The sequence below is a fragment of the Chiloscyllium plagiosum genome, unplaced genomic scaffold (genome assembly GCF_037043375.1).
Source record: "Chiloscyllium plagiosum isolate Xiang-an unplaced genomic scaffold, Cpla_swu_hap1 HiC_scaffold_24, whole genome shotgun sequence".
In the NCBI taxonomy this organism is placed as follows: domain Eukaryota; kingdom Metazoa; phylum Chordata; class Chondrichthyes; order Orectolobiformes; family Hemiscylliidae; genus Chiloscyllium; species Chiloscyllium plagiosum.
In genome coordinates, this window is record NW_028270162.1 from 46,919,113 (window position 1) to 46,941,518 (window position 22,406).

Genomic DNA, 22,406 nt, shown 5'->3' on the forward strand with positions numbered 1-22,406 from the left:
CAGAGTGTGAAGAAATAATTCTTATACTATTTTAAACAATACCAGGACAACGGGTATATGTAGCACTCTACGATACTTTGAAAACATAAAAATTGATGATGCTGAATTGATTTAACCCCCAGATGTTTACAGGTAGCAGATTAATCTAATTTTAATTAAAATTGATTGACAATCCACATGATTTACTTGTTTTCCCAAACAAACTTTCCCTTCTTTTTAACTCACTTACTGTATCTATTGACCCTCAGGTTTCCATCTGTTTGCAAAATATCTCCCATAGTGAACGGTATTCAACTCAACTCCAGGAGTGATGACTCATTCATACACTTTCTCACACAATTCTAAAGCTGAGAAGTATTTACTTTCTGTTTTTGTTAAATCTGCAAATATTGTCACTGCTGGCACCTTTAATAAATTTCTGAGATCAAAATTCACTTAGAAGCTTTTTCTTTATAGTCAGCCTTAGCTCTGACAGGGAAAGGAATGTAAGCTGCTTTTCACATATAAAAAAAATCAAAACATCTTATTGATTTCCCCCTCAAGCAAAGTATAGCAGAGCTACATACTCATATAACAGCTGAAAAGATGATGCACATTTGAGTGTTCTGACAGACTTTCACAAGAACGTAGGAAATTTCAAATTACCAACTAGAAAAACAAATGTGAGAACAGAATACAGGGTATTTTTGCAAAATGCAATGGTAGACCCTCAGGGAAAGCAGATGAATTGAGGATTTCAAAACAAATTTGGTTTTAATGAACGAGCCTCTTGTTAATCATAAGAACAAATCAAGAATATCTCTAAGGCAGGTTCAGTGATGAACATTTCTTGGCCTGCCAATCTCCCATTAAGTTAATGTTATTAAGTCACATTTCTTGTTCATCTACAATCTCTGTTCATCTACACTGCGAAGAATTTTACCATTAGCCCAGTGCTCCACATTCGTGTTACTTCTTCCGAAGTGAACTATCTCAGACTTTTCCACACTGAAATTCATTTGCCAGTTTTCAGCCCAGCTCTACATCTTCTTTATGTCCCTCTGTAACCCATAACATCTTTTGGCACTATCCACAACTCTGCCAATCTTAGTGTCACCTGCAAATTTACTAATCCATCCTTCTATGCTCACCTCCAGATCATTTATAAAAATGACAAACAGCAGTGGCCCCAAAACAAATCCTTGCGGCACACCACTGGTAACTGAGCTCCAGGATGAACATTTCCCATCAACCACCACCCTCTGTCTTCTTTCAGCTAGCCTATTTCTGATCCAAACTGCTAAATCACCTTCAATCCCATACCTCCATATTTTGTGCAATAGCCTACCATGTGGATCCTTATCAAATGCCTTACTGAAGTCCATATACACCACATCAACTGCCTTACCTTCATCCACCTGTTTTGTCATCTTCTCGAGAAAGTCAATAAGGTAAGTGAGGCACGACCTACCCTTCACAAAATTGTGTTGACTATCCCTAATCAAATTATTCCGATATAAATTATTATAAATCCTATTTCTTATAACCTTTTCCAACACCTTACCCCACAACCGAAGTAATGCTCATGGGCCTATAATTACCAGGGTTGTCCCGACTCCCCTTCTTAAACAAGGGACGAATATTTGCTATCCTCCAGTCTTCTGGTACTACTCCTGTCGACAATGATGACATAAAGATCGAGGCCAAAGGCTCTGCAATCTCCTCCCTGGCTTCCCAGAGAATCCGAGGATAAATTCCATCTAGCCCAGAGGTCTTATCTATTTTCAGATCTTCCAAAATTGCTAAAACCTCCTCGTTGTCAACCTCAATCCCATCTAATCTTGTAGCCTAAATCTCCGTATTCTCACTAGCATTACCCTTTTCCAATGTGAATACTGATGAAAAGTATTCATTAAGCACTTCCCCATGTCCTCAGATTCCACGCACAACTTTCAACTATTATCTTTGATTGACCCTAATCTTACTCTAGTCATTCTTTTATTCCTGATATAGAAGGCCTTAGGGTTTTCCTTGATCCTATTCGCCAACAACTTCTCATGTCCCCTCTTGCTCTTCTCAGCCCTCTCTTTAGATATTTACTGGCTAACTTATAACTCTCAAGACCCCTAACTGAGCCTCATTCTCACATCAGCTTTCCTCTTCCTCTTGACAAGAGCTTCAATTTTTTAAGTAAACTACAACTCTCTTTCAACAACTATCTTCTTGCCTGATAGACGTATACTTATCAAGGACCTGCAGTAACTATTTCTTGAATAAGCTCCACATTTTAAGAGTGTCCATCCCCTGCAGTTTCCTTCCCCATCCCATGTATCCTAAATCTTGCCTAATCACATCATAATTGTCTTTCCCCCAGTTATACCTCTTTCCCTGTGGTATATACCTATCCCTGCCCATTGCTATTGTAAACATAACTGAATTGTGGTCACTATCGCCAAATCTACCTCCCTCCAAATCTAACGCCTGGCTGGGTTCATTCCCAGTACCAAATCCAATATGGCATCGCCCTTGTTGGCCTGTGTACATACTGTGTCAGAAAACCTTACTGCACACATTGAACAGAAACTGACCCATCTAAACTACTTGAACTATAGTATTCCCAGTCAATATTGGGGAAGTTAAAGTCTCCCATAACAACCACCCTGTTACTCTCGTTCCTAACGAGAATCATCTTTGCTATCCTTTCCTCTACATCCCCGGAACAACTCGAAGGCCCATAGAAAACTCCCAACAGGGTGCCCTCTCCTTTCCTGTTTCTAACCTCAGCCCAAACTACCTCAGTGGTTGAGTCCTCAAACGTTATCTCAGCTGCTATAATACTGTGAAGCATATGTCAGGTATAGACAGGATAGATCGAGTGAATCCTTAGAAGAGTATAAAGACAGTAGGAGAATTCTTAAAAGAGAAATCAGGAGGGCAAAAAGGGGACATGAATAGCTTTGGCAAATAGAATTAAGGAGAATCCAAAGGGTTTTTACAAATACATTAAGGACAAAAGGGTAACTAGGGAGAGAATAGGGCCCCTCAAAATTCAGCAAGGTGGAGCCGCAGGAGATGGGGTAGATACTCAACAAGTATTTTGCATCAGTGTTTACTTGGAAAAGGACACTGAAGATACAGAATGTGGGGAAATAGATGGTGACATCTTGAAAAATGCCCATCTTACAGAGGAGGAAGTGCTGGATGTCTTGAAAGGCAAAACAGTGGATAAATCCCCAGGACCTGATCAGGTGTACCCTAGAACTCTGTGGGAAGCTAGGGAGGTGATCACTGGGCCCCTTGCTGAGATATTTGTATCATCAATAGTCACAGGTGAAGTGCCGGAAGATTGAAAGTCAGCTAACATGGTGCCACTATTTAAGAAAGGTGGTAAGGACAAGCCAGGGAACTATAGACCAGTGAGCCTGACGTTGGTGGTGGGCAAGTTGTTGGAGAGAATCCTGAGGGACAGGATGTACATGTTTTTGGAAAGGCAAGGACTGATTAGGGATAGTCAACATGGCTTTGTGCATGGTAAATCCTGTCTCACAAACTTGACTGAGTTTTTTGAACAAGTAACAAACTGGATTGATGAGGACAGAGCAGAGGGCATGATCTATATGTACTTCAGGAAGGCGTCTGACCAGGATCCCTATGGGATACTGGTTAGCAAGGTTAGATCTCATGGAATACAGGGAGAACTAGCCATCTGGATACAGAACTGGCTCAAAGGTAGAAGACAGAGGGTGTTGGCAGAGGGTTGTTTTTCAGACTGGAGGCCTGTGACCAGTGGAGTGCCACAAGGATCGGTGCTGGGTCCACTACTTTTCATCATTTATATAAATGATTCAGATGTAAGCATAAGAGGTATAGTTAGTAAGTTTGCAGATGACACCACAATTGGAGGTATACTGGACAGCGAAGATTACCTTAGATTACAATGGGATCTTGATCAGATGGGCCAATGAGCTGAGAAGTGGCACATGGAGTTTAATTTAGATAAATGCGAGGTGCTGCATTTTGGGAAAACAAATCTTAGCAGGTCTTATACACTTAATAGTAAGGTCCGAGGGAGTGTTGCAAAACAAAGACATCTTGGAGTGCAGGTTCATAACTCCTTGAAAGTAGAGTCGCACATAGATAGGATGGTGAAGAAGGCGTTTGGTATGCTTTCCTTTATTTGTCAGAATATTGAGTACAGGAGTTGCAAGGTCATGTTTTCGCTGTACAGGACGTTGGTTCGGCCACTTTTGGAATATTGCATGCAATTCTGGTCTCCTCCCTATCGGAAGGATGTTGTGAGACTTGAAAGGGTTCAGAAAAGATTTACAAGGATGTTGCCAGGGTTGGAGGATTTGAGCTACAGGGAGAGCTGAACAGGCTGGGCTGTTTTCCCTGGAGCTTTGGAGGCTGATTTTATAGATGTTTATAAAATCATGAGGGGTATGGATAGGATAAATAGACAAAGTCTGTTCCTTGGAGTGGGGGAGTCCAGAATAGAGGGCACAGGTTTCGGGCGAGAAGAGAAAGATAAAAAAAAGAGACCTAAGGGGCAACATTCCCACGCAGAGGAATACGTGTATGGAATGAGCTGCCAGAGGAAGTGGTGGAGGCTGGTACAATTGCAAGATTTAAAAGGCATCTGGATGGGTACATAAATAGGAAGGATTTGGAGGGATATGGGCCAGATGTTGGCAGGTGGAACTAAATTTGGGTTGGGATATCTGGTCGGCATGGACAAGTTGGACCCAAGGATCTGTTTCCGTGCTGTACATCTCTATGATTCTATGACTACCCTTGATTAACAATGCCACACCCCCACCTCTTTTACCATCTTCTCTGTTCTTGCTGAAACATCTAAATCCCAGAATCTGCAACAAACATTCCTGTCCTTCCTCCAGCCATGTCTCTGAAATGGCCACAACATAGAAATTCCAGGTACCAACCCATGCAAGTTCACCCACCTTATTCATGATGGTCCCTGGCATTGAAGTACACACATTTCAAACCAACATCCTGATAGCCAGTACCCTCTCACGACCTTGTAAACCTATCCCTGAGCTCACTACCCTCAACCTCCTGTACACTGGAACTACAATTCAGGTTCCCATCTCCCTGCTGCATAAGTTTAACCCCCCCCACCCACGCCCGAAGAGCATTAACCATCACCCCCCCCACCCCACCCCAGGATACTGGTACCCCTCTGGTTCAGGTAAAGACCATCCTGTTTGTAGAGGTCCCATCTTTCCCAGAAAGAGCTCCAATTATCCAAGAATCCAAAACCCTCCCTCCTGCACCATCTCCGCAGGGGTCTTATCAGAGGAGGTAGCCGGATAGAATAGCTTAGGAAAAGGTTCATGGGTACATGAAGTGATTTGAAATCAAGGGTAAGAATTTTAAAACTGATATGCGATGGATTGGGAGCTACTGTGTTTAGTAACCAAGCACAAAGATAATGAGTGAGAGAGATTTAGTGCAGGATAGCTTGAAGGCAGCAGAGTTTGCATAAGCTTAAGTTTATAGATGGTAGAATATGCCAGAATGGCCAAGAGATCAACGGATGTGAGAAGTCTGAAGGCAACAAACTCTTCTGTAAGGGTTAAGTCATATCTGATGTTTTGCAACTTTTAAAAATTGAGAGAGATTTTGCGGAGATCGATGAAATGCCAAGGCCAAAGACATTTTTAACAAAAGGTTTTATCATCATTAATAGGGACATAATATCAAAAGCTTTTTCGGGTATGAGGGTCACTGAAGCAGCTCTGAATGACAACAGCATTCGAAAGCTGAAGATTCTACATATGAAGGACAGAAAAGACTTAAACGCTTAACACTTCTTTCTGCTTGTAAATAAAGAGAAATTGGGATAAATGATCATGTGACCACATGGTTGCCACCACAGTGGAAAATTCAGTACAAGAGTCTTCTGGGATGCACTGCCATATTAGTATACATTAAGTACTGGACATATTTGAGAATGCATATTTTGAAATGATGGCCTCTGAAGCACAACAGTACCATGGTTACCAAAAATTAGATCATTGAACTAAGGCATCTGTGTTCCAATTTAATAAACAAAATATTTTTGAAACGTGCGTATAGTGCAATGGCAGCCATTAACAGGAATCTCTTTGGAGCTGATCGATATCTCAATATCATTTTCTTTCAAAATGTGTTTTTCCCTGGCACCCTCCCTCATCTTGTTGTCTCCAGTAGATGCTTCTAATAAAAACATAATAGCCATGGGCGAGGCAGTGGTGGTGCTGTCACTGGACTAGCAATCCAGAGTTTCAGGTTAATACTCTGGGAACATGAGTTTGAATCCCATCACGGAAGATGGTGAAATCTAAATCAATGAAAACCTGGAATTAAAAGCTAGTTTTACTAATGTCCTTTAGGGAAGGAAATCTATCATCAGTGATGCATCATCCCATGAACAAATAAAAAGAAATTGTATGCTTTTTAATGTACAGATTCGACATGGGAAAACTTAGGACTCTTCCTTTGCATTTGTCATCTGGTCTTCTTGTGCCACCAGGTTAAGTATCTGCTGACCTTACTGCCTTTAGCTGTATAAAGTTACAACTACTGACACTTAAAATACAATTAGAATACAAGGAGAACTGACTAATTGCTAATTCCATTTTATGCTCATTGATTATCAGTCTACTCAAAGATATGACTGCAGTTTTGTTTGCTGGCCTCTGATTGCTAGTGGAATTTTGCCAACGTCATTTAAAATTGAAAGGCAGTATGACAAGCCAGTTAAGCTCTTTCCAAGCTTCAAATTTTGCACACAATATTCAGTGAGAATCAGCCACGATCACACCACAGCCAGTAGTAGTCAGGTGACATTCCCTTTCCCAAGCATTTTTCACGAGTAATTTCAATTTCAGTGAATTTAATGCCATTAATTGGATATTTGACACTGGATTGTGCCAGGCCAATGATAAATTGAGGCATTAGTAACAGCAACCTGACTGAAAGTAAATATAAGGATATCTATAAAGTCCTAGAAAGGCAATTGAAGAAATGACCACTTTCAAGAGAAAAGATCCAGTGTGGTAACACTGAATGATGAGTATTATTAATTTGCTGACCGTATCCTAATGCTTGGATCTGTACTGGTCTCCCCCGTCAATGATACAAATAACTCTCTTACAAATGCAAATTAAGTGAACAGCAAACTGTTCTGCCAATATTTAACTACGTACATGTGTGTCAGACTATTAATAGTGGCAAATAATATTTACTCACTTCAGTAAATAGAACGTTAATAAATGCAGCTGAAATACAGTAGAGATGTAATTATTTGAGTGAAGGTTGGAAAATTCTCAACAGAGATTAACTGGTATCTAACTGTTTAGTTTCTTTATTTCTTCAAATCTACAGGCCATTGCTTCAGAAGGCACTTTAATCCTGTACAGACAGTTACTATTGATAGTATAATAATACTGAATTATTGCTTCAACTTCTCATGATCAGAAACAAATGTTATAAGCCATAATCCTTATCCTATTGTCAACTGGGCTTAACATTTCAAAATTGATATGCAAAGCTGACCAGAAATAACACTGAAGGCATAAACTACTTTTACAGAGAAACAAGCTTATTTAAATGTTAATACCATGAGGTGTTCAAACCTAACATAACAAGAAAATAAAATATAGAAGACTGACACCTAATTAAAAACAAATGCACACATTGCTGAGCATCTGAAAAAAACAGAGAGGTTTTGAATGGACAGAGGAAAGATCAGAATTGCAGAATTGCCACAGCATAAAAGAAAGCCATTTGGCCCACCTGCACTGGTTTTCTGTAGCAGCAATTTCACTAGTGCTATTCACCGTCTTCTCCCCATGGTTCTGCAATTCTTCTTTTTCAGAAAACAACTCGATTTCCTCCTGAATGCCTTGAATGAATCTCCTCCACCATAGCCAGTTCATTGCAGATGCCAACCACTCAATATGGGAAAACATTTTTCCTCATGTTTTCATCCTTTACTTCACCAATTATCTTAAAGATGTGCCCTCTTGCTCGAGGTGCTTTCAACAATGGGAACAATCTTTCCCTATATACTCTGGTCAGACTCCACACAATTTTGAACAACTTTATCAAATCTTGCATCCTTTTCATATCCAATGAAACATTTCCAAAGTCTATAATCTATCTATACAAATGAAGTCCCTTACCCTTGGGACTACTCACTGGAACTTCTTTTTCTGCATGTTCTCTGCCTTCATAGCTCTCCTAAAGTATGGTAGCGAGAGCTGGATACAATACCCCAGCTAAGGTTAAACTATACGAGTTTACCATCACTTCCTTGCTTTTGTGCACTATTTCCCTACTAATAAAGCCTAGTACACTGAATGCTTTATTAAATGTACTCCCAATTTGTCCTGGTACCTTCAATGATACACGTACTTAAACACCTGAGTCCCTTTGCATAATGTTGTGTTCTTCCTACCAAAGTGAACCACTTCACACACTCTTCACAAAACTGCATCTGCCACTTGTCTGCCCATTCAATCAACTTTGTCTTATGTCCTCTTGAAATTCTACACCATCTTCCTTCTACTGCATAATGCTTCCAAGTTCCATACAATTCCCAAATACAGGCCTGTACACCAAGGCCTGGTACATTTACCTTAAACAGGAGAAATAAATGTCCCAAGAGACCCCTGAGAAACTCCGATACAAACCAGTCACAAGTCTGAGAAACATTAACCACTCCTCTGTTTGCTATTACGCAGCCAATTTGCATTCATGCAGCTACTATCCCTTTCATACATGAGTTAGAAGTTTGCCAACAAGTCAACTGTGTGACACTTTATCAAATGACCACATCACCTGCATTGACCTCATCAACCCTCTCTATTATTTCATAAAAAAAGTCTGCAAACTAGATAAATATATTTTGCCTCAACAAATCCATGTCAACTTTCTTGTATTAACCTACATTTGCCCAAGTTACTACTAATTTTATCCCAAATTATCTTTACTAGAATTCTCTCCACCAACAAAGTTAGAATTACTGACCTGTAGTTCCTAGGCTTATTTTTACAACATTTTAAAACATTGGTGTAAAATTTGCAATCTTTGAGTTTTCAGGGACTTAGAATAGAAAATTAATGGCAGTGCCTCTATAATTTCCACTATCATGTCCATTATTGCGCATCCCATTTAGGCCTGATCAACTCCAAGGACAATCACTTAAACTTGGGATTAATCCCTCCAGGCCCTTACAATGCATTCAGTTGGAACCTATCAGGCCTACAGCCCCATCACTGGGGTATGGAGTTTGAATTTGTTGCCCATCTGGTCTACTACCAGGACTCTACTTCAATGGAATGGTGGTCTCTGTACGATATAGGGAAACTGCTCTAACGGCAAGAAAATACTGGCATCATCAAAAGGTGACAACTATTTGAGGCTTTAATTATTCAATTAGCTTCCTGTCTCTATGGAATAGGTGACTGAACCAGTTCCTACTTCACTCTGGAGGTGGGAATGTATCTGGGTGCCTTTTCAATGAGGCTGCCTACTATTTTCCCAGCCCTTTCACTCTCCCCACTCCCTCATCCCATTGCTTCCAACATGCCACCATGTGATCAGAACTCTGAAATCCTCACTTAGGAGAGAAGTTGTTGAGTTTTTCTCTGAGAAAGACTCACCCATTTATGATGAAAATAGTTAATTAAGATTGGGCTGTATCATCAGCAACCACAGTTTCCCTGAGCCTGCCTGGTTGCTGTAGGCAGCTATAGAAGAACTTTGTGAAGTTTTCTGAATTAACTGGATTTTCTTGATGGCTGATGCAAGAAACAGAATTCCTAAGAGGTGGGAGAATAGTGTGGGAAGGTAATATATCAGCTCATGGAATAAACTTGATGAATTTACTGATCTTTTCTCACCTCTCCTCTCATCTATTCATGCTGAACTCTTTATTTGTCTCATGGTTGTGCATATGGGACTTCTATATTACTGCAGAAACATCATCCATGAGATTATCTTGATATGTATTCCTAAGTGACCACCTGTATGCCCAGTGATACCTATGCTTTGTTGGAGAAAAGAGGTGTTCCGATTTGGAAGGTTAGTATGCTAACTGCCATGTTCATAATCCTGATTTGAGAGTGATTCATGGGAATGCAGTTACCATCTCTTCCTTTCCTTTTATTATTAATTCTTTGGTTATTGAGGTCAGTAACAAGACCAGCATTTTTTACCAAATCATAACTACCCTTGAGGAGAAGGTGCCTTGGTGAACCATTGCAGTTACCTGGTGTAGGCACTTACAATACTGTTAGGAAGGCAGTCCCAGGATTCCAGCATTTTAATCCAGCAATGGTAAAGGAACTGTAATATTGTTCCAAGTCAGGATTGTGTGGGCCTTGCAGATGGTGGTTTTCTCATGGAACTGCTGCCTTTCGCCTTCTAGGTCTTTATTTGTCCCTTTCAAAACAAGGGATAGGAAAGTAGAGATTCGTGAACCATGGATGACAGGAGAAATCGTGTGACTAGCCAAGAGGAAAAGGGAAGTGCACATAAGGTCCAGGCAGCTAAGAACAGAACGGGCCTTGGAGGAATATCGGGAGAGTAGGACCAATCTTAAATGAGGAATTAAGCAGACTAAAATGGGTCATGAAATAACTTTAGTGAGCAAAATTAAGAGAATCCCAAGGCCTTTTATTCATATATAAGAAGCAAGTGGGTAACTAGAGAAAGGGTTGGTCCACTACAGAATAAAAAAGAAGGTTGTGTGTCAAACCTGAGAAAATGGGTGAGATTCTCAATGAGTATTTTGCATCAGTGTTCACTGAGGAGAGGGACATGATGAATGTTGAGATTAGAAATAGAAGTTTGTTTACTCTGGATCACGATGACATAAGGAGGGAAGATGTGTTGGGTAGGCTAAAGGATATTAAGGTGGACAAATCCCCAGGACCGGATGGGATCTATCCTAGGTTGCTGAGGGAAACGAGAGAGTAAATAGTTGGGACCCTGACAGATATCTTTGTCGCATCCTTAAACACAGGTGAGGCGCCGGAGGACTGGAGAGTTGCTCATGTTGTTCCCCTGTACAAGAAGGGTAGTAGGGATATTCCAGGTAACTACAGACCAGTGAGCCAGATGTCAGTGGTAGGAAAGTTGCTGGAGAAGGTATTGAGGGATAAAATCTATTTATATTTGGAAAAGAATGGGTTTATCAATGATAGGCAACATGGTTTTGTGTGGGGGAGATCAACTTAATAGAGTTCTTTGAGGAAGTGACCAAGTTGATAGATGAAGGAAAGGCCATAGATGTTATATACATGGACTTTAGTAAGGCATTTGATAAGGTTCCCCAACTAATGGAGAAAGTGGAGTCACACGGTGTTCTAGCTATGTGGATAAAGAACTGTTTGAGCAACAGGAGACAGAGTAGTAGTAGTTGAAGGGAGTTTCTCGAAATGGAGAAAGGTGACCAGTGGTGTTCCACAGGGAGCAGTGCTGGGTCCAATGTTTTTTGTGGTATACATAAATGATCTGGAAGAGGACATTGTTGGTCTGATCAGTAAGTTTGCAGATGAAATGAAGATTGGTGGAGTAGCAGAAAGCATAGGAGACTGTCAAAGAATACAGGAGAACATAGATAGACTGGAAAGTTGGGTGGAGAAGCAGCAGATAGAGTTCTATCCAGGCAAATGTGAGGTGATGCATTTTGGGAAGTCTAATGGATATAGCAAACTATACTGTAAATTGAAGAGCCTTGGGAAAGGTTGATGAGCAGAGAGATCTGGGAGTTCAGATCCATTGTACCCTGAAGGTGACTGCATAGGTGGATAGAGTGGTCAAGAAGGCATATGGTATGCTTGCCCTCATTGGACAGGGTATTGAGTATAAGAGCTGGCAGGTCATGTTAAAATTGTACAAGACATTGGTTCAGCTGCATTTAGAATACTGTGTGCAGTTCTGGTCGCTACATTACCAAAAGGATGTGGATACTTTGGAGAGGGTGCAGAGAAGGTTTACAAGGATGATGCCTGGTATGGAAGGTGCTAGCTATGAAGAGAGGTTGAGTAGGTTACGATTGTTTTCATTAGAAAAAAGGAGATTGAGGGGGTACTGATTGAGGTCTGAAAAATCATGAAGGATATAGACAGAGTGGATAGAGATATACTTTCTCCCAGGGTGAGGGATTCAATAACGAGAGGTCAGGCATTCAAGGTGAGAGGTGAAAAGTTTAAAAGGTATACACGTGGAAAGTACTTTACACAGAAGGCGGTAGGTGCCTGGAACCTGTTGCCAACAGAGGTAGTAGAGGCAGGCATGGTAGATTCATTTAAGGTGTATCTGGACAGATGCATGAGTAGATGGGGAGCAGAAGGATACAGATGCTTCAGAACTGGGGATAGGTTTAGACAGTGGATTTGGATCGGTTCAGGCTTGGAGGGCTGAAGAGCCTGTTCCTGGGTAAATTGTCTTTACTCTTTGTTCTTTGATAGAGATCACTGCTTTGGAATGTTCTAGTTTGGAGGATTTTTTTGCCTCCAGGTATAAATATAAGGTGGGTTTACTTTTGATATCTTAGTTATACTTCCCAGTCATAGTGTTTCTTTTTTGTACTCATGCATCTGGGAATATTAATCAGATCACCAGGTACTGAAATTGCCAGGGTCACAAGTAGATATGGAAGCCACAGTCACAAAGATGGGAGATACCTGGCCACAAGACCGTATAGGCCCATGATGAGATAATCCTTAAAGTTTGCTTACACAGCAATGGGGACTTGTGGCAGATCAAATCAAACTGAAAGAGTGAGTGATTGAGTTGGCCAGTCAGCTAGTTTCAATGCTGTTCAAGCATGAAAATCAAACTAGATACAAGACAGAGGGAATGGAAATTCATGAGGTTGGGAAATTTACATTTCAAATCTTTGTATGAAGGGTTCATCATTACAAACTGAGCACTGAAATATTTAGGGAGACCACCTGAAGAGTAGGACTATGTAGGCGTACAACGAGGGAATAAAAAGAGACAATGTAAGGGAGTTATTGACACTATACAGAGCCACGTAAAACATAGAAAAGAATTGTACAGGATTATTCCAATTATGGTCATGCCAGAAAAATGGGTAAGAATGAATTTTTAAAGACTTCATAGTTATCTACATGCAAGCAAAATATATGTGTTATACTCTGGGCTGAAGGGCCTGTTCTGTGCTGTACTGTTCTATGTTCTATATATACTCAGCTGGGAACAGGAACTAAAAGAACTCCCATCACATTTCAACATTGGTTCTCATTACACAGATCTCTCTCCAGATTTATCTCATCCCAAAAATCATTAAAATCCAATCTAATCAATGTGATTCTTGAATTCCATTCCTCTTTCTATTCTGTATATTTTAATATTTTGTAACACTTCAATAATAATCATAGCTTAGATTAGATTACAGTATGCAAGGAGAGGCTTCAGATAGCATGGAAGCATATTCAAAGAGAAAAGTTAGTAAAAGACGAATATAAGCACATTGAGTGATGACATGACAGAGGTGTTAAAGGATTTCATTGCAATTGTAGAGTGTTTATAGCCTTAATAGCTGAAGCATGGCCACCAAAGATGAAGTGCAGCATAAGGAACAGGTCACTGTCAATGGAACAGAGGCTGTGCCTAGATACAGGGTATATGTGGTTAGATGGTACTACAAAGGTAAAGTGTAAAAGAATGGAACAGTTGAAAGCATGACTGAGGATCTTAAACAAAAAGTGAAAATGCTGGAGAAACGCAACAGGTAAGACAACATCTGTGGAGGGAGAAACACAGTTGACATTTTGAATCTGATATGACTCTTCTTCATTGAAAGGAGCTGGACAATATTGGTTTTTATGCTGTTGACAAGGATGAAGAGGTGCACAGGGCAAAAATAAAGTGAGTACGATGGTGGTAAAGGAGGGACAGATATGTAAAATAGGTGTAATGTTAGGATCTTAAAGTCCAATGTGATAACACAGAAAATCAATGAAGCTTGATGAAACCACAGGTGATGGGGTCTTAGCTTTTGTGCAGGTAACTGAGAAGTACCACATCTGTGACAAAATCTAGACAATATTCAGCTTTTAAATAAGATTCATCCTACACAAGTGCAAGGCAATGACCACCTCCAATAAGAAAGAATCTAACCATTGACCTTTGATGTTCAATGGCATTACCATCACTGAATCCCCAATGTCAATTTTCTGTGGGTTAGCCTTGGCCTGAAACTGAACCAGACTAGCCACATAAATACTGGAGCTACATCAGCAAGTTGAAGGCTAAGAACTGTGTGGTAGTGCTTAGTCCTGAAGCCTCTCCACCATCTACAAAGCACAGGTCAGGAGCATCAAGGAATACTTTTCTGTTTGCCTGAGTGCAGCTCAACAGAACCCAGGACAAAGCAGCACATTTGAATGGCATCTATCCAACACTTTCAACGTATTAGTATTGACTATGCAGTTCCCCTATTTTTAATCAACCTGTTCAGAGATGCTACTACATACCTCTGGAGCAGATGGGACTCAGACCCAGGCCTCTTAGCCCAGAAGTAGGGACATGACCACTGCACTACAAGATCTTGTTGCATTGTAGCTGGTGGACAATGTTTGTTAATTATTGCTTGTTTCATTAGTTAACTGGCTAATTTGGTGGTGACTGATTCAAAAGAAGAGTGGAGTTATTTTTTAAAATAAAAAAAAGAGTTGAATTCTTATTCCTGACTGCCTGCTTCTTTTCTGCAGTTCTATCCATTCCCAGGTTCCCATTTATTAGATTAGATTACATTACAGCGTGGAAACAGGCCCTTCGGCCCAACAAGTCCACACCGACCCGCCGAAGCGCAACCCACCCATGCCCCTACATTTACCCCTTACCTAACATTACGGGCAATTTAGCATGGCCAATTCACCTGACCTGCACATCTTTGGACTGTGGGAGGAAACCGGAGCACCCGGAGGAAACCCACGCAGACACAGGGAGAACGTGCAAACTCCACACAGTCAGTTGCCTGAGGCAGGAATTGAACCCGGGTCTCAGGCGCTGTGAGGCAGCAGTGCTAACCACTGTGCCACCGTGCCGCCCATTGTTCCTTGGAGAAGGAGCATGCTTCCAAATTAGTCTTTAAACTTTCAGAGGCAATGGACACTACATGGCCTAAAGTGCACTATCTCTCCCTCTATATCTATTTCAACTTAGTCCACTTCTTTGTCGCCCACCACCCCAGCTTTCTTGACCTTTTCATTATTGTTATCTGCCCCTGGTGTTCTGCTTCCTAATTTAACACACGGATATTGATCTGTTAAGTAAACACTCAAATCTTCCACCACCAACTCACAGTAGCAGTAGTGTGTACAATTTACACAATGCGTTGCAGCAAAATAAAATTTACCCTGGCATTTTTGACAGCACCATCCAAACCCTTGACCTCTATCTTCTACAAGAACGAGGACAAGCAAATGCAGGAGAGCACCACCACACCACTTGCAAGTTCCTCTCCAAATCATACACCATCCTGACTTGGAACTATATTTCTGCTCCTGCCCTGTCACTGAGACAAAATCCTGAAATTCCCTTCCTAATAGCATTATTGGTACCAATCAGAAAAAAACAGAGAAACTATAACCTCTGGTGCTTCTCCCAATAAAACATATCAATGATGGGTTGGATAGAATTGAATATTGCAAAGAAGGAAATGATTTACACAGCAAATCTATGTTAGATTTTTTTGTACAGAAATCCAATCAGCCCTACCGCTGCTCAGCAAAATGATGAACCCTTTGATATTATTGAATAGTCTATCATATTCAGTGGAGATCAAAAGATCTCTATGTTTCTGAGCGATATTTGACTTACATATTCAACTAATCAGCCAAGCTTTAAGCATGTGAAGATAAGAACTTCAGGGTAAGTTTGGGAGTCAACAGTAATCAGGAACTTTGACACCTGATTACACAAACAGATAGCTTATATAGGACAACCAGCTTATGTAAAACAACAACTTTACAACATTATGTAAATACCATCAAATTGGAAATGTTAGTCATTCCAAACAGAAATAATCACTGCATTACACCTTCTTTATTCACTCCAGGGGTGTGGGTGTCGCTGGCTGGGCCAGCATTTATTACTTATACCTATTGCCCTTGAGAAGATGTGGTGAGTTTTTCTTTTGAATCGCTGCAGTCCATGTGCTGTGGGTCGACCCACAATACTGTTAGGGAGGGAGTTCCAAGATATTTGACCCAGTGACAATGCAGGGACAGCAATGTATTTCCAAGTCATGATGATGAATGACTTGGAGGGGAATTTACAGTTCGTAATGCTCCCTTATATCTGTTGCCCTTGCCCTTCTAGATGGTAGCAGTTTTGGGTTTGGAAGGTGCTCTCTAAGGAGTTTTATTGTATATCTTCTATACCGCACATGCTGCAGCTTCAGCAGTATTTGTTTGTTCATGTGGTGAGGTTCTGATGCTTTGGCATAGAGTCATAGAATCCTAGTGTGGAAGCAGGCCAGTCAGCCCATACTGACCCTCCGAAGAGCATCCCACCCAGACCCACTTCCTGACCTATCCCTGTAATCGTACATTTCTCACAGCTAATCCATCTAACCTGCACATCTCTGGACACTATGGGCAATTTAGCATGGCCAATCCACCCTAACCTGCTCACCTTTGGACTGTGGGAGGAAACCAGAGCACCCGGAGGAAAGCCACATTGACACAAAATCAAACCCAGGTCCCTGGTGCTGTGAGGCAGCAGTGCTAACCACTGAGCCACCATGCTTCTCTCCCAGATGGCTAACAAGCTTCTTGACTGTTGTTGAAGCTGTAATCATCCAGGCAAGTGGGGAATATTCCACCACCCTCCTGTCTTGTGTTTTGTAAATAGCAAATAGGGTTTTGCAAACTCAGCAGGTGAGTTACTTGTTGCAGGATTCCTTGTCTCTGTTCTGCCCCTGTAGCTGCAGGATTTAAACAGCTAATTCAGTTTCTGATCAATTCTACCCCCAGGGTTTTGACAGTGGAGTATTCAATGATGATAATGTCAAGGGGTGATGATTAGATTTGCTTTCGTTAGAGATGGCCATTGTCTAGTATTTGTGTGGTGTGTCACTGTCAGCCTAAACCTGGATATTGGACATGAACTTCTTCATTATCTAAGGGGTCACAAGTGGTACTGTACATTGTGCAATCATCAACAAATATCTCCATTTCTGACCATTTGATGGATGGAAGCAGCTGAAGATGGCTAGGCCTAAGGCACAATCCTGAGGAACTCCTGCAACGATGTCCTGAAGCTGAGATGACCAACTCCACAACCACAACCAACTTCTTATGTGCTAAGTATGACTCTAAGCAGCAGGAAGAACATCCCCTAATTCCCATTGACTCCTTGACATCAAACTCAATCATAGCAGCCTTGATGTCCAGGCATTCAGTTTCACCTCACCTGACTAACTGTACAGGAACAGCTTGGCGATGAAATGTCGTTAGGACCCATTGCCTTTCCAGCATCCAGTGCCTCCAGCCATTTCTTGATATCACATGGATTGAATCAAAATGGCTGAAGACTGACATCTGCGATGCTGGGGTGTTCTTGAGGAAGCTGGGATGGATCACCAACTCAGCACTATTAGTTGAAGGTTGTTGCAAATGCTTCAGCCTTTTCTTTTTCACTGATGTGCTGGGCTCTTCATCATTGAGGGTGGGGATGTTTGTGCAGCCTTCTCCTCCTGTTACTTGTTTAATTGTTCAGTCATGACTGGATGTGGACGTAGATCTTAGATCGGAATCATTGGTTGTGGAACCTTTTAGCCCTGTCAATCATTTGCTGCATATGTGAACATTTATACAAACAAACAGCATCTCGACATGATATTAACCATGCATAAAATGCTCTGCAATTCCCTGGTAACATTTCATAAAAAGTCAAATTTGCTCATCAACATATTTAAATGCATGAAAGAACTTATATGGTTGGATGTGTCCTCGTGCATAAGAAAATACCTTTTTTAAAAACTTGTGCTTCTAGAGAAAGATGGGAGATTTCTATTTTAAATGCCCTTGAAAAGGATATATTGACAAATTAGAAGATGGTGTTTTACATCCAGATCTCAATTCCCGTGGGTACATTTTGCACAACAGAGCAAGAAAAATGCCTGAAAGCCTATATAATTGGAACAATACATGACTCAGACATGGTGACACCTAGAATCAGAGAACAGCAACTGCGTGATAAATGACAATATCAGAGACTCTGAATGTTAGCCCATAACACATGAGTCAACTAAAGAACAAGTAATAATTCACATACAAGAAACAAATTTAATGTTAATGAATCTAGTTCTATCAGCTAGCTTACAAAACTAACAATGGTGCATGAATACTGATGTTAACAACTCAGTAATAAAAATAATTCAGCGTGACTAACACTAGCATGTAAATCAATGTACTGAAACTACAAAAGAACGAAAAATTGGGTAGAGAGCCATGCTGTACTAAATGCTTAATCTTTCTAATGCAATACGGAAGTTACTTGATTTATGTTTCCAGAGATTACGGATGCATTTATTCTGTAGTTAGGTGCAGAATCCAGCCAGGAAGTATGCTGTTTGTATTCCATGGCTCCAATTCAAACTCTTGCAGCCAGGAGTGTTCTGTCAAATGAATGCTTACACTGTAGTGAATGCCATGCAGTGCAAGAATGCCTCCACCAGGAGGGTCTTTACACTAGTTACCTATGGGGTTAGTTTGGAAAACAATAACACAAGTAAAACTAGATGAATGAAGGTCACCTTTCACAAGCAAATGCAATTTTAAAAATGACCCTTTCTGAAACACAATACTTTTATAATATCACAACCTATAATGATTAGAACAAGCTTAGCTTTAAAGGTATAGAGCTCTAAAGATCTTAACTTTTATTTGGTAGATACATTGAGTAATCTATATCCCTTTTTTACATTTCTGTTCCAATCTAAACTGCTTACTATGCTACCTAAGTTGGTACATCCGCAAACCTGCATATAGTTCCTTTTTTAAAGCAAGTTGGAAGCATAATGACAGACTGTGGCACAACTATTGCTCCCTGTGGGACATGACTAGTCACATCCTGTGAAGTGGACTGAAAATACATTAGCACTACTTTCTTCTCTGCTAACCAAGTCACCAAATCCAGTCAGTTGAATTGCTTCAATGACATGCACTCTCATTTCTTTTAACCAATTCTTTAAACAAACAAATGCCTTTTGGAAGTCTGTATTGTTGCGAAGCTGGTGTGTGTAAACTTGTAAAACGGAGAAAGCACTGTGTGGTCCTTTTAAAAGATTGTATTTTTTCTATGTTTGGAGATCCAGAAAAGATGTCTGTAGGTTTGCAGGTGCACAGAGCTCCTGAATTGAAACATTTGTATCAAAAGGCTAGCAGCTAAAGCAGCAGTCTTTATCAAGACAACAAGTCTTTTCAAATTTAGTCAATCAGTTTAAATCAGGCCCTTAGCTACCTATTAAATTTAATGGTTTTGACTATCCAGAACCAATCCGATTGTAAAAATATTGATAGTTCATCAACAGAGTTTAGAGTCTTGAAATTACAGCCAGGTTACACTTGTCTTACAGAACTTAGTGTGTCTTCTCTGCTGAACTTCTGTCAGGAGGATTCTCTCTGTGAATTCTTCTGTCTGGAACATTAACTAAGATTGCCACAGTACCTTTATTAATTAGATAATGGTTACACTCAGAGCTTAGAGAATTCTGTGAGAGTCAGTGATTTTTCTCTTTAGGGCTGATGGTTGTTAACTCTAACAGATGGCAGTTGCTCTTATCTTTTAGACCTTTGACCTATCAATATTTTTACATTCGGACTGGTCCTGGGTTGTCAAAACCATCAGGTTTAAATTTAATAGCTAGCTAAGGGCCTGATTTAAATTGATAGACTAAATTTAAAAAGACTGCTGCTTTAGCTGCTAGTCTTTTGATACAAATGTTTCAATTCAGCTGTTCTGTGCACTCTCAAACCCACAAGTCTCTAAGCATAAAAAAAGCCATCTTTTAAAGGGACCATGCAACACTTTCTCCATTTTACAATTACACAATTTTACACACACCAACTTTGCAACAGAATCATACCCATACACATCTTAGCTCGTCACCTTCATGACTAGGTTCATTAGACAGGACCAACCTGTTTAAAAATCTATGCTAGCACTGTCTCATTAGCTTGCCTTAAGAAAACAAGGTTTGTATACTTTAATTGCATTAGAACGATAAATTTAATACCATTAATTTTGTTTAGTTCTGTAATTCAGAATCTCAATTTGCCTTAGAATGCAAAGCGGAAAAACAGATATAAGTTACAATGAATGGCAACAACAGAATATTAGCTTTTACTAAAGGCTCAGTGGTTAGCACTGCTGCCTCACAGCACTAGGGTCCCAGGTTCGATTCCAGCCTCGGGCAGCTGTCTGTGTGGAGTTTGCACATTCTCCCCGTGTCTGCATGGGTTTCCTCCGAGTGCTCCGGTTTCCTCTCACAGTCCAAAGATGTGCAAGTCAGGTGAATTGGCCATGCTAAATTGTCCATAATGTTTGGGGCATTAGTCAGAGGGGAAGTGGATCTGGGTGGGTTAATCTTTGGAGGGTCGGTGTGGACTGGTTGGGCCAAAGGATCTTTTTCCACACTGTTGGGAATCTAATCTAATAGGAGTCCTATTGTAATGTAGTATTGTCCTTCACACTGAAGGCTTTTAAAGCAGACTTCTTTTCTGGCACAACTAATCTGATGGTCTTCAGAACATCAGTCATCTAAAAAAGTTCATACTGCTAACAACTCTGTTGGTGCCGCCCTGGGAGCATCTCCCATAACCAATTTAGTTTATACAATAGACAGCCAATTTCTCGAATCAGAGGGAAAAGAGGGCTGGTACTGCCAACAATGTTCAAATCCCAGGAATGTACACTAAAACACTCAGACAGCAGTACATGTTCCATTTATTATGTGATAAAACTCACAGCATTAACCATTGCTATAGTTTACGAAGGAAAAGTTAGAAGATGGACATTGGTTAGGCCACTTTTGGAATATTGTGTGCAATTCTGGTCTCCCTCCTATCGGAAAGATGTTGTGAAACTTGAAAGAGCTACAAATCTTCGCACAAACTTTGAAAACTTGAAAGAGTTCAGAAAAGATTTACAAGGATGTTGCCAGGGTTGGAGGATTCAAGCAATAGGGAGAGTTTGAACAGGCTGAGGCTGTTTTCCCTGGAGCATCAGAGGCTGAGGGGTGACCTTATAGAGGTTTATAAAATCAGGATGGGCATGTATAGGGTAAATAGACAAGGTCTTTTCCCTAGGGTGGGAGAGTCCAGAACTAGAGGGCATAGGTTGAGGGTGAGAGGGGCAACTTTTTCACGCAGAAGGTGGTGCGTGTATGGAATGAGTTGCCAGAGGAAGTGGTGGAGGCTAGTATAATTACAACATTTAAAAGGCACCTGGATGGGTAAATGAATAGGAAGGGTTTAGATGGACTGACAAATGGGACTAGATTAGTTTAGGATATCTGGTCGGCATGATCGAGTTGGACCAAAGGGTCTGTTTCCGTGCTGTACATCTCTATGACTCTATGTCATTGTAACAACAAATGATATTGCATGTGCATTTATACTGTATGTGTCAGCTGTCCTTCAGTTTGTAGCACTTCTCACCTCGGAGTCAGATAGTTCTCGGTTCAAATATCAGACCAGGTCTTGAACGTAAAAATCAAAACTGATGCTTGGGTTGGAGGCTGTCCTTCAGATGAGATCCAATCTGCCTTCTCAGCTAGGTATGCAAGGCAGCATTTTCTACTTAGAGCATGGAGGCTATTCCTAATGCCCTAGTCAATACTTATCTCTCAATCAGCATTACAAAAGGCTGTGTTTGTTGTCATCCGTACATGTGCACATGCAAACAGTTTTGGAGGAACACAGCCTGTGTGAGGGAGAGCTTGGAATCCAGGAAAAGGTGCAGGGGTAGAGATTGGGAACCAGGAAGGGGAGTGGGGGGGGGGGGGGGGGGGGGGGGGAGAAGGGGTAGCTGAAATAACTGCACAGAGGCTGGTATCCTGTCACCAAGTCACCCTTTATTCACACATGGAGAGTCTTTGACACTGATCCTGCTCCCTCAGAGCCAGCTCTCAGCATGAGCAGGATGTCTGATATTCCTCTGTATATCTGTCAGCGAGGGCTCACTGATTGGAGCAGATTACCAGCCCGAGTCAGGAATATCATACTCTATATTCTGGCTGACCTCATTATAATAGCGATTCAGATCCAGGAAGAGGCAAGGAGTAGAGACTGGGATGCAGAAAAGGGTGGAGGGGGTGGATTGGGATCTGGAGTGGGAAGAGGAGTTCTGGGCTGGAGGAGATCAAAAGCTGG

At 40.9% G+C, this 22,406-nt stretch overlaps 1 protein-coding gene across 4 annotated transcripts in view; it reads right to left on the reverse strand.

Moving 5' to 3' along the window:
* The window catches only part of acads (acyl-CoA dehydrogenase short chain), a 216,429-nt gene that overhangs the window by 99,474 nt on the left and 94,549 nt on the right, over positions 1-22,406 (reverse strand). The gene's annotated exons all lie outside the window — the stretch shown is intronic.